The following is a 13,775-nucleotide window of genomic DNA, read 5'->3' as shown; positions in this document are numbered from 1 at the left end:
TTGATATTTCAAGCTGCTGGAACCAGAAGAAAATTACCTCAGTCAGAAGCCCTCGACGTGAAGATCACAAATATATAATTTGTTTCGCGTTTAGACAGCGTTTCAAAGTCGATTCGGACTAAAGAAATTCGAATTCCCTCGTATTCTCTCGAAGCCTCTGAAATGAAATGAAGAAAACGAACAGCAAAAATTGTTCTTATCTCCCCACCGCTCTCGCGCTCGGGCGGTAGAATTCTCGCGCCCGAGCGCGAGACATTCTGCCCCCGAGTACAATTGAACCACGCTCGGGCGGTCATAAATTACCGCTCGGGCGCGGCATGTTCTGTCCGAGAACACCCTTATTCCACACTGGCGCTCGGGCGGCCATTTTCTACCGCCCGGGCGCCACATATTCTATACCAAAGGTTGGTTTTGGTATTATATTGGCTTCCGGCTTCTCACTCGAGCTCTTACAACGTCAATTCATATTCAATATTCATTTTCTCAATTCCATTGTCATTATATACATCAAATACATAATCACATGACAATTTCATTAATTATCGATAATCACATAAGATTTACGATAATACGATACACGGTCCTTACATTTCTCCACCACTTAAAAGATTTCGTCCTCGAAATCTCAAACATTTCTATATACATAACATTGGCAAACATATATATTATGTCACCAGTTATAGTACATATCAAAACTAAAATCAGTAAACGGATCAGTATATATCGAATACAATGGAACAAATGAACTAGCATCAAATAAATGCGGATATGAATCTCGCATTTTTCTTTCCAACTCCCAGGTCGACTCTTCCACACCATGCGTGTCCATTGTACTCGAACCAACGGAATCGATTTATTACGCAATATCTTTTCCTTTCGATCCATAATACGAACAGGTTGTTCAACATAGGAAAGAGAAGGATCCAGTTCAACCTCATCAGGTGCCAGCACATGCGATGGATCTGGTTCATATTTCCTCAACATAGAAACATGAAACACGTCGTGAATGGCAGATAGAGCTGGTGGCAATGCCAATAGATACGCAAGATCACCAACTCGATCAAGAATCTCGTATGGCCCAACATAACGAGGAGATAATTTCCCTCGCATGCCGAATCGAACAGTGCCTCTAAAGGGAGATATTTTCAAAAACACTCTGTCATCTTTCTGGAATTCCAAGGGTCGTCTTCGTTTGTTCGCATAACTCGTTTGACGATCTTGAGCAGCTTTCATCCGCTGCCGAATCAACTGAACCTTATCGTTCATTTCTTGTATCATTTCAGGTCCAGTCAATTGTCTCTCACCAATTTCATCCCAGAATAACGGTGATCTACATCGTCTCCCATATAGAGCTTCAAACGGTGCCATACCGATACTCGTCTCAAAGCTATTATTATAAGAAAATTCAACCTATGGTAAGGCATCTTGCCATCCTATTCTAAAGTCCATCACAATCGCACGCAACACATCCTCTAACGTTTGAATCGTACGCTCAGTTTGGCCATCATTTTGAGAATGATAAGCAGTACTCATAGCCAAACACGTACCCATCGCTTCTTGGAAACTACCCCAGAATTTAGAAGCAAATCTGGGAATCACGATCAGATACGATTGAGACTGGCACACCATGCAGTCTCACTACATTCTCAATGTATAAACGGGCCATTATCTTATAAGGATAAGTCCGTTCATACGGAATGAAATGCGCCGATTTTGAAAGCCGATCAATAATGTACCCAAATAGCATCACAGCCCTTGGGCGAACGAGGTAAATGAGTCACAAAATCCATAGCAATATGTTCCCAATTCCATTTCGGGATTTCAAGACTATGGAGCAATCCTTCAGGTTTCATTCTCTCGGCTTTCACTTGCTGGCAGACAAGACATTTAGAAATAAACTCAGCAATGTCCTTCTTCATACTGTTTCCACCAGAATTGAGGTCTCAATGTCAAATACATCTTTCGACCTCTAGGGTGAATACTGTATTTGCTACAATGTGCTTCTCGAAGAAGGGCAGATTTCAAATCAGAATCATCAGGAACTACCAACCGACAATTAAGTCGTAAAGAACCATCAGAAAAGAAATTTGAAATCCAAACCGATGTCCAGTAAATACAAGTTCTTTCGACTTTTGGATATGAGCATCGCTTCGTTGGGCCTTTCGGATTTTTGATATCAAGTTCGGCTCAATTTGCAATGCTGAGACAGTGACAGAATTCCAATTCGAGTGAAAAGTCCAGCCAGAAGTACATATATCCTCATGTACCTTGGCGACACAAACAGAAGCTAAAACAGAATCATGAACTTTCCGACTAAGGCATCCGCAGTAACATTCACCGATCCAGGGTGATATTGAATCTCACAATCAAAATCCTTCAGGAGATCCATCCACCTGCGTTGCCTCATATTCAAATCAGATTGAGAAAAGAGATATTTCAGACTTTTATGATCTGAATAGATAACAAACTTTTCTCCGTACAAATAATGGCGCCAAATCTTCAAAGCAAACACAATGGCGGCCAATTCGAGGTCATGAACAGGATAATGAGTTTCATGAGATTTCAATTGATGAGACGCATAAGCAACCACTTTGCCATGTTGCATCAGAACACAGCCCAAACCTTTACCAGATGCATCTGTACACACCACAAATCCTCCGGTACCTGAGGGAATAGTAAGCACAGGTGCTGTGGTCAATCTCGGCTTCAATTCAAGAAAACTAGCTTCACATTCATCTGACCAAATGAATCGCTGATTCTTCTGTGTCAGTTGAGTAATAGGTTTAGCTATTTTCGAAAATCCTTCAATAAAGCGACGACAATATCCAGCTAAACCCATGAAGCTACGAATCTCAGGAACATTCGTAGGTCTTGGCCAATTCAATACAGCTTCGACCTTCGTAGGATCAACAGATATGCCATGTCTTGAAATGACGTGGCCCAAAAATATCACTTTGTCCATCCAGAATTCGCATTTGGATAATTTAGCATACAAATGGCTATTGCGAAGAGTTTGAAGCACCAGTCTCAGATGTTCAGTATGCTCCTTTTTCGATTTCGAATACAAAAGAATATCATCAATAAATACAATAACGAATCGGTCAATATAATCTTGGAAGACATGATTCATTAAATCCATAAAGATAGCAGAAGCATTAGTAAGACCGAAAGGCATAACCAAGAATTCATAATGGCCATACCTCGTACGAAAAGCAGTTTTGGGCACATCTTCGTCTTGAACTCTTACTTGATGATACCCAGAACGAAGATCAATCTTCGAGTAAACAGAAGTACCCTGAAGCTGATCAAATAAGTCATCAATACGAGGAAGTGGGTACTTATTTTTCACTAGTAGCTCGATTCAATTGCCTATAGTCGATACACATTCGCATCGTACCATCTTTCTTTCGAACAAATAAAACTGGAGCTCCCCAAGGTGATACACTCGGTCGAATATATCCCTTATCGAGAAGATCCTGTAATTGTTCTTTCAATTCTTTCAATTCCAGAGGTGCCATGCTATAAGGAGCTTTAGAAATAGGCGCAGTTCCCGGTACAAGATCAATACTAAACTCAACTTCTCGATGAGGAGGAAAATCAGGAATCTCATCGGGAAATACATCCGGGAATTCTTTCGCAACAGGAATCTCAGATAAAGAAGGTTCTTTTTTAGAGACATCAATAGTGTAGATAAGATAACCTCTCATCTCCGCTAGTCAAAAGTCGAGACATTTCCAAAGAGGATACCAATGGAATTTCGGCTTGGGAACCCTTGCCATAAAAATTCCACTTGGGTCCATCAATCGGTCGAAATCGAACCACTCCATGACAACAATCAACAGTAGCTCGATTTGCCATCAAGATATCCTATGCCAACAATACAATCAAAGTCGTACATTGGGAGGACAATCAAATTCAAAAATACCACATTATCCTCATATATCAATACACAATTATGCACAACTTTTTCAGACAAAATAATCTTCCCTGCTGGCGTGGCTATCGACAAAGTATCATACAACGGGGTACACTCAATATCATGAGATGCAACAAATGCATGAGATATGAATGAATGAGATGCTTCGGTATCAAATAAAACACGTACAGGATAATCTCAAAGCGTGAAAATACCTGCAATCACTCCACTAGGAGCTTCTCTCGCCTGATCCTCGGTCATGGCGTACACTCTCACTTGAGGAGGAACTTGGGCACTCTGACCACCCGGTCCTCGATATCGTGGGACACTCGACTGCTGAAAAGACGGAACAGGAACAGCAGGTCTCATCATAGTACTAGGGCCACCTCTAAATTCTGGCTGGGGTTGGGAAGAAGTCGTACCCCTGTTCGGACATACTCGAGAGAAATGGTCTTCCTGCCCACACTGATAACAAGTACCAAACATACCTCGACACTGCTCGATAGTATGTTTAGCCCCACAATGGCTACAATAAGGAGCAATCACGGACTCCCTCTCTGTGATCCACTCGAACTCGAAGAAGACGAAGAAACAGAACCAGTCTTCTTAAACTTCTTACCTCTCGGCCGCAAAGTAGGCTGCTGAGCTGACACTTGAGGTGGAGGAGGATACTGTGGACCTCCTCGCCTAAGTCCAGCCCCGGCTGCCTTGGCTCGTTCAACTGCCTCTGCGTAGCTGGTAGGCAATCCAGAAACAACATAAGTATATATAGCAGGATGCAATCCATTCACAAACCTGTTATATTTTGCCTTCGCATTCCCAGCTACGTGAGGTGCATATTTCAACAGAGTAGAAAACTTCGAAGCATATTCTGCAACAGTCATCGTTCCCTGCTGCAGATTATTAAATTCATTCTCCTGAGCAGTATAATAGGATGGAGGGGAATACTGATCCAAAAACTGGGCCTTGAAGACATCCCATGTGACTTCAATCCCGGCCTCTTTCAATCCAATCTCAGCGGCTTCCCACCAAGATTTTGCTCGGTCTTTCAACTGATAAAGAGCAAGTTTCATTCGTCGAGCCTTGGAATATTCAACAATATTAAACAAGTTCTCGATATCCTTCAACCAGGCCTCTGCTCTTTCAGCACTCTCAGTGCCAAAGAACCTCGGTGGTTTCAAATCCTGGAATCGAGCCATCACTACATCCATGGACAATCCTTCAACTTGCCCAACTATTCTCTCAGTACTGCTACTCGCAGTTTCATTTGTAGGATCCATCTACAAATCAAATGATGAATATCACAAATCAATTTCAATTTCATAATCTCATCATCTCATGTCATCAATCTCATCAGATACTTACTCAAATCAAATCAAGTAAGAGCAAGTAATACAAATAAATCAAACACATACGCACAATTCATTTGTGCCTATTCAAGTGTACACCAAAACTCAATCGAGCATTCCCAGCTATGCTCTGATACCATCTAGTGTGGGGACCCTTAGCTCCTAATCGTTATTACAATGCACTTTGATTAGGGTTAACTAATTACAGCGGAAAACGGGTTTAAAATTCTCTTTACAATGAGCCCAAATCATTTTATTTGAATATTAAATATAGTATTTCATCTCACATCATAAACATGCCCACACGTAATCAAACCCAATCATATACAAACAACTCATATCCTCGGGACATGCCCTGGTATATAAATAAATATACATATATACTGGGAACAAAACATAAACCTCAACTCAAACTGTGACTCCCTCAAGAAGTACCCTCTCCGGTCTCCTGATAACCTGGAATACCTATCATTGTCCACACACAAAGACAACAATTTCCCCCCTTGGGGGTGAGCAAAGCTCCGTATGGAACAACCATCATATATATACCACAAGTATCTAAACAATGATATATGGTATGCAATGCATGTATATCGTGGAGGTATCAGGTCAAATGCCCATCCACTGAGCACGTGTCAGAATCAAACGAATCGTTATCAAATCAATGCTCGAGCTGGCACACCGGCCTCAATAAGGGATACTCGTATGATAGCGTCGACAAAGCGCCATCAAATCCCAAATCTCATATCCAATCATCGGGGCCACAAATGTCTATGTCTTTAAGGGTCATATAATACCAAACATAGCATTGTGTTCACAAAGCCCAAAATCCAATCAAATCATATCAGGGTATCCAAGGATCATAGCTCAACGTGCATGTCATGTATCGATGTATGCATAAAACGATGTGTGTTAACAAAACATTTATTTTATACATCGATATTCAAATCTCAATGTCATGTATGTCACATAAACTCAACAATTAAGGCATATAGACACATATTCTCAATCCAATCAGTCAAATCAATCCAACATATATCATATAATACAGATACCTATCGTATGTTACCCGGTCGCAACATACCTCAATTCTTCGTTCCAGTTGATGTAGCCTGAAGATATCGGTATAATACTTTATCTACATCAATAACATACTCATTCCAATCAATAACATAATCCAAAATCATTAATATGAGTTTCAAATATCTTTTAAAACTTCAAAAATTCATATCAAATCATAATCATATCATAATTCAATTCCGACTTCGAATATGAGTTTATTGTCGGTTATTCTACTACATATAGGAAATTCAACTTCAATACATGCTATTCCAGCACTTTGATATTTCAAGCTGCTGGATAAGAGAAGAAAATTACCTCAGTCAGAAGCCCTCGACGCGAAGATCACAAATATATAATTTGTTTCGCGTTTAGACAACGTTTCAAAGTCGATTCGGACGAAAGAAATTCGAATTCCCTCGTATTCTCTCGAAGCCTCTGAAACTGAAATGAAGAAAACGAACAGCAAAAATTGTTCTTATCTTCCCACCGCTCTCGCGCTCGGGCGGTAGAATTCTCGCGCCCGAGCGCGAGACATTATGCCCCCGAGTACAATTGCACCGCGCTCGTGCGGTCACAAATTACTGCTTGGGCGCGGGATGTTCTGTCCGAGAACACCCCTTATTCCACACTGGCGCTCGGGCAGTCGTTTTCCTACCGCCCGGGCGCCACATATTCTATACCAAAGGTTGGTTTTGGTATTATATTGGCTGTCCGACTTCTCCACTCGAGCTCTTACAACGTCAATTCATATTCAATATTCATTTTCTCAATTCCATTGTCATGATATACATAAAATACATAATCACATGATAATTTCATAAATTATCGATAATCACATAAGATTTACGATAATACGATACACGGTTCTTACAAGAGTTGAGCAGAAAAAAAATTAAATTTTACCTACTTGGGCTGCGATTTTACCTACTTATGCTGCGCTTAGTTGAGGAGAAGAATTGAGCAGAAGAAAAATTAAATTTTACCTACTTGGGATGCGCCTATTAGACTGAGAATAGTTGAGAAGAAGAGAAAATTTTATTTTCCTGCTAAGGAATCGCCTATTAGAGGAGTCAGAGGGTGAAGAGGTGAAAATTTTATTTTCCTGCTAAGGCATCACCTAGTAGAGGAGTCAGATGGTGAAAATTTTATTTTTCCTGTTAAGGCATCGTCTAGCAGATGAGTCAGGGTGAGGAAGTAAAACTTTTTTTTCCTGCTAAGCCATCGCCTAGCAGAGGAGTCAGCTAGGAGTCAGATGACGAGGAGGTGAAAATTTTATTATCGAGATTGCATCTAGTAGAAGCGAAGCAGTGGGAGATTAAAAATCATATTTTATCTACTTAAGTTATGTCTAGTAGAGGAGAAGAAAAAAGGAAAACAAAAGTTAGATTTTATTTGATGAGTTGAGCATGACAGAAGAAAAGATTTGACGAAAGGGAGAGAGCTTCGATAAGCTCGCACTCTAGCCGATCTTATTTACCCTAGTGGTTCCAAAACATGGGAGATAAACTTAGAAGAAGCTGATATTCAAACGCAAGATACTCAATGTGGCATAAAGTGAGTCTCATACATACCAAAAGTGCGCAAAAGGAGATAACCAAATATAAGCGTCATAAAATTCATAAGAATAATAGTATGGAAGATAAAGCAATGCAGTGCGTGACAAATACGGCCCGAAGGCATACATCATCTCCATAATGAAAAATAACATAATTAAAGGAACGTGATCTAAGGGTCAGGAGGGAGACTCGTTATGAAGTCCTCGAGGTTGATGAAGTCGGTGGAAGCGCCTGTCGGAGGGTAGCCTTGAGCCTTGAAGAGGTCGACTGCACCTTTAAAACCAACCTCCAAGTAATGAAAAGCTTTCGAACCACAAATTTCATTGAACTCTTCGGACTTGAGGAATTCTTCCTTGAATGAGGAAGCTTCTTTCACATGTTGCGCCTTGGCATTTTTAAGGTCCTTGCGGCTTGTACTACTTCAGCTCGGGAAGTCTTTAACTCTTCCTTCATCTTCTGGATCTCTTTTGTCTAGTCTCCTATCAGTCGCTGAAGCTCCTTCTCTTTCTTCTCTTTCTCCTTCAGCAGCTCATCATATCGAGCTTGGAACTCCGAAAGCTCCTTAGAATGTGTCGCTTTCGCCTTGGCAATAATCGCCTGGAGCTGGTCGCGAAGAGCCTTACCCTCGCGTAAATCGTAGCGGACGATGGACCTGATGACGTCGATGCGCTAAACCAACTCCCCTAGATGCATGAAGCCCTAAATAGGAAAAGCGAGAGTAAGAGGACGAGAAGAAAATCAATCGTAGATCAAATATCAAGTGAAGGTTTAAAGGGAGAAATATACCTCAGTGAAATTGTTGCAAGTTCGGCAAGCAGGATCAGACCATCCAGGGAACTCAAGAACGCTGCATCTACGTGGGAAGGGAGCTGATATAATATCTTCTGAGCTAAGTGAGTGAGACCTCGTCCAACAATAACCAATTCCGGGGTATACAAAGGATGTATCTCCGGCCCAGAAGGATGCTCATCATCTGATCCGGATACCTCTTGAGAGGAAGCTGACGTGATGGAGATCTCAGAAATCTTTCGCTTACACTTCTGTGTGGCTGATGGGCCTGGATCAGTAGACGTATCCTTTTTTCCAGACTGTAGAAGGGACTCGGCCTGAGGAGGTGGGGAGGAGGCTCATTTCTAGGTGGAGCAGGATGAGCCTGCCTTCTTTTTCGCAGTGGTAGGTGATCCCTCAGGCTTCTTAGCAGTAGTAGAGCAATTTCCCTTCGTGTCTGTCGAGACTGCTGAGATAACTGGCTTCTTGGGTGCTGATGATCAACCCCCAGCCTTCTTTTTCGCAGCCTCACGGAGCAATATGTCATTCATGACTCTAGTACCTGTGAATAAAAACAGTGAACAAGATGAGAATGTCAAGAGAGAGCATAATAAGTGAAATCGAAACAAGAAGTGTGAAAAGATGAGAATATCTACCAGCGTCCCCTTCAACTTAATTTTCGCTGGACTTAACCCGGCATAGCACACGAGATCTTCAGATAAGAGTTCGGTAATGCTAAAGCATCGGTCTCCTAGTACACTCATTATGCGCACATATGCCTTATCTTTTTTGTAACCCTTGGAAAGCTTAGGCTTGGTGAAAGTAGGGTACCACTCCGTGGAACAGGTCAACTCTTTGGGAGGCTAGATAAAGAATAAGTATTTTTTCCAGTCCTTCACATGACTAGGAGCCCTATCAACAATCTTATGGCCGGACCGAGAGGTCACGTAGAAAAATCCTTCTTTCGACTTGGCTAAGACCAAGAAGTAATAAAAAGTGGTGCAGTTTAAAGGAAAGTCTAAGGCCCCAAATAACACGACGAAGCTCAATATCGAGCGGAAAGCATTGGGAGTGAGCTGACTTAGGTGCACCTGATAATAATTACTCAAATTCTGAAGGAAATCGCACAGGGGAAATGGAGACCCGCATCTAAGTGATGTTGGAAAAAAGCATAACAACCCTTAGGGGATAGATAGGGTCAGTCTTCAGGGGTAGGGATGATGATTTTGTGGGAAGAGGGAATGTGCCATGAAGCCGTAAGTTTCGATTTGCTAGCAGGAGGGATATGAGACGATAAGTGGCTGTGCAAGAGGTTATGAGCGTTGGATATATTCATCTGTTGGTTCACGTGACGAATTTCCTTATCGGGACGACTATGAGTGTCGACCTCCTCCTCAAGAGAATCAAGGGTAAATTCAAGATCTTCTAAGGAAGTCCTACTCTCGTCAGACTAACTAGACCTCTCGGAACCACTCGAGAAATTAAAATCAGAATCAGACGAAGACATGAACGCTAAAGATAGCTAAACAAACAGACGAGAAAATTTACCCAAAGAAAGTGTGAGAAAACACCTGAAGAATAAGGCTAAGGGAACGTGTGGGCGGAGGCGAGCGTGCTGGGCGGGGGTTGTGCAGGCGGCTCGGGGAGAGTGTGTTAGGCGCTGAGGCGTGCTAGGCGAGGCTGGCAAGGAGAGCACGAGGCGAGCACTCAAAGGGCGAGAGTGCTGGTGGCGAGGGTGAGGGGCGCAAGCGAGAGAAAGTGCACACGAGTCTAGGGAAGGGCGGTGAGTGTCGAGAGAGGCGAGGATGTGCGCTGGGCGGGGCTGCATGCTGGGGATGCATGCTAGGCAGGGTGGCGAGTGTCAAGAGAGGCAAGGCTACGCGCTGGGCATGGCAGCGAGTGTCGAGAGGGGCGAGGCTGCATGTTGGGCGAGGCTGCGCGTTGGGCAAGGCTGCATGCTAGGTGAGGAGGTGATAGACGAGGCGTGCAGAGAGGTGGGCGGCTGGGCGAGGGCGTGTGGCTGCTGTGGGCATGGGGACGAGAGCACGGGACGCACGGATGGCTGGCGAGAGGGCAGTGTGGGTGAGGACGAGGGTGATGGCGTCCAGGGCGTGCTGTGGTGAGGCGAGGCGCGCAGAGAGGAAGACGGCTGGGCGAGGGCGTGCGGCTACTGTTGGCGTGGTGATGAGAGCGCAGGGCACGCAGGTGGCTGTAGGCCTGGGCTCGGGCTCGCGTATGAACGGCCGAGGGTGAGGAGACGAACATGTGGGGTGAGCGAGGGTGTGCGGCGGCTATGCAAGGGAGAGCTGATGAATGAAGCATGGTGTAAATTCTGTGTGAGAAAAGTGAGATTGAGGTGAGAAAGGAACCTCTATTTATAGGGAAGGCCGAGATCAGATCTGGTCCTTCAAAAGGGGAATTTGATTTAACTTGTTTCCAAATTCTTGGAGAATGACGAGCAGAAGGGAGAAAACTCACAACTCACACTTTGTAAACTGAAAACAATTAATCGAATTTCGAACCTACGATGCAGTTCGACTCGGGAGGGGGAGACTGATGATATCCCTTAGATGGGCCCACTAGGGTTAGGCACAAACTAGCCAAGGAGGAAGTCCCATCACGAGCCCAAGTATTCATCTATAAATAACAGGTTTGGGTGTCTAATTTATTCATTCACTACATTGACTTTCAGCAGCACCCTTAACTGCTCTTTCATTATATTCTTAGTCTTTGGCTTGCGCGTCGGAGGGGCTACGCCGGGACACCCTCCCGGCCCTCTTCTAACGGTCTCTTTTGAGATTTCAGGCTTAGATTAAATTCGAGGTCTGTATTTGGACTAGTGTTACCTGCTGGAGCCGGACCCTAAATTTTCAGTTAGTATCGCATAACAAGAATTTAAATAATCTCAAAACGAAAATTTTTAGTTTATATTTAGGATTACACTCAGATTACATTTTGTATTTAAATTACAAAAACACCTTTAAATCCAGTTAATCTATTTTATTTTTTTATTCTCTATTATCCAATTTTACGAGTTTCACATTGAGACTCTATTTGCAGAAGTGAAATTTTTGTTTCTGGAACAATAACTGATGATCTTATTTTAATGTTTTTATTTTCAAATTTTATTTTAATTACAAAAATTACCACATAAGATTGCATGCATACAACAAACTAAATATAGAGTTCTTATTAAGTGAACATAGCAACAAAATACAGTAAAATGGATGATATCCCACGTTCATTTCAAATTCAAAGACTTTAACATATAAAAATAATAATATAAGTTTACCTTTAAAATCTAAATTTCATTAATGTTCCATTAACATGGTCCATAATTGCAATCTCCTTGATATCATATCACTTCATTCTCTTCTGAACTCCGTCTTGATGGACATATTGTTCTCGATGAGCATCAATTCCATATTTGGACTCTAAACGTACTATGTAACCAGGTGATAGGTGTGGTTTTTAGTTGTTTTATTGCATTAGTTTTGTGTGTGTTTGCATTGGGCATGCATATATTTCACTTACATTTTGTTCGTTTTAGAGTAAGCGTATGAATATGATCATGTCTCACTTGTGCGTGATGAATTTGCAGGTAAAATGTAACGTACCGTACTTTTAAACTATTTAAAATTTGTGAAAAAATAAAAATTTTCTTAAATGCCAATATACTCTCAATTTGCGTTCACAAATAATTGTCCGACCATAAGCATTTGCAAAAGAGTGAACACATTAAAGTTTCTAAAGAAAAATACTTGTTTAAACATTGTAATCAAAACGTAAAATCAGAGTATTTCGAACATCTCATAAGAACTTAAAATATGGCGGTCCTCGGGTTTAGCCTCCCGCTCAGTCCAAACCAGCTTACTGGTCCCCACCTCTCGTCTCTTCAAACTCATCCTCACCTGCATCGATAAAGTCTACTGAGTCTAAAGACTCAACATGTATAAACTGGAAGTAACGAGTACTACGTAATAAGATCACATGCAGCTTTTAAATAGAACGTACATACTAACGTGCATATAAAAGCTTGAACATACATACATATCATAGACGTGCCATAAACGTAAAACTTTTCTTAAACATGCTTACTTCGTACATAATTAAACATACATAAACTTCACCATTTTGCGTAGATGCATGTTTCAAAGCAAGTGACCCATACATAAATACGCCTGATCAGACTATACAACAGTACTGGGATGACAGGGAAGATCCACTGCCACATACATGAGATCCCCGTTCATAATTTAACGGGTGGATTGGTCCTTGGTCATACTTTACCGCTTTTCAATCCTGATCTAAACCCATTTATAATTTAACGGGGTGGATTGGTCCGTGATCATACTTTACCGCTTCTCAATCCCATACATAATTTGGTCATAAGACATTTAGCATACCTCAAAAACTTAAAAGTATTTTCTTTGCACGTCGAACATGCTTACTTGGTGTTGAGGGATTCGTTGGATCTCGCTTGGGGCCATTTCTGCACAAACTAACATGAATTCCAACACTTAACTTGCATAACTTAGACGTAGGTACTCGAGCTCACCACAGAAGTGAATAAATAGCTTATGACATTCTAGATCGCTCGGGACTTGACCTCGTTTAATTATCGTACTAAAACATGACATAGAACCCCAAAACGAATCTCAAAGAGAAGCCTAAACTATTCCCAAACAGGAGGTACACGGACCCCGTGCCCAGGTCGGGCTCCGGGACCGTGTAGGTACTGTAAAATCCGTGTGAAGGAAAGGGAAGGCACGGACCCTGTGCCTAGGTCCGTGTAGGGGTCCGTGTAGACACTGATTTTTTACACTTCGGAAGAAACAAGGGCACGGACCCCGTGTAGATGTCCGGGTGAAGGTCCGTGTTCCTATTGGAAATCTACACCTCGAGTGAAACACTAGCACGGACCCCGTGTCAGGGTCCGGGAAGGGGTCCGTGTACATGCTGCGAGTGCAAACCAACGAAATTCAATACACATGATGCTTATTCTCCCTAACTCGATTGTACGGACTATTAACCGACACCTCGAGACCCATTCTAAGATGTTATGACATTGAACCAAACTCGTACAAACACCACAAAGCAACGACGTCCACCCTACGACACATT

This window comes from Primulina tabacum, chromosome 6 (genome assembly GCF_025594145.1).
Source record: "Primulina tabacum isolate GXHZ01 chromosome 6, ASM2559414v2, whole genome shotgun sequence".
Lineage (NCBI taxonomy): Eukaryota > Viridiplantae > Streptophyta > Magnoliopsida > Lamiales > Gesneriaceae > Primulina > Primulina tabacum.
The sequence above is the reverse complement of the archived record's forward strand: the minus strand, read 5'-3'. Positions refer to the sequence as shown.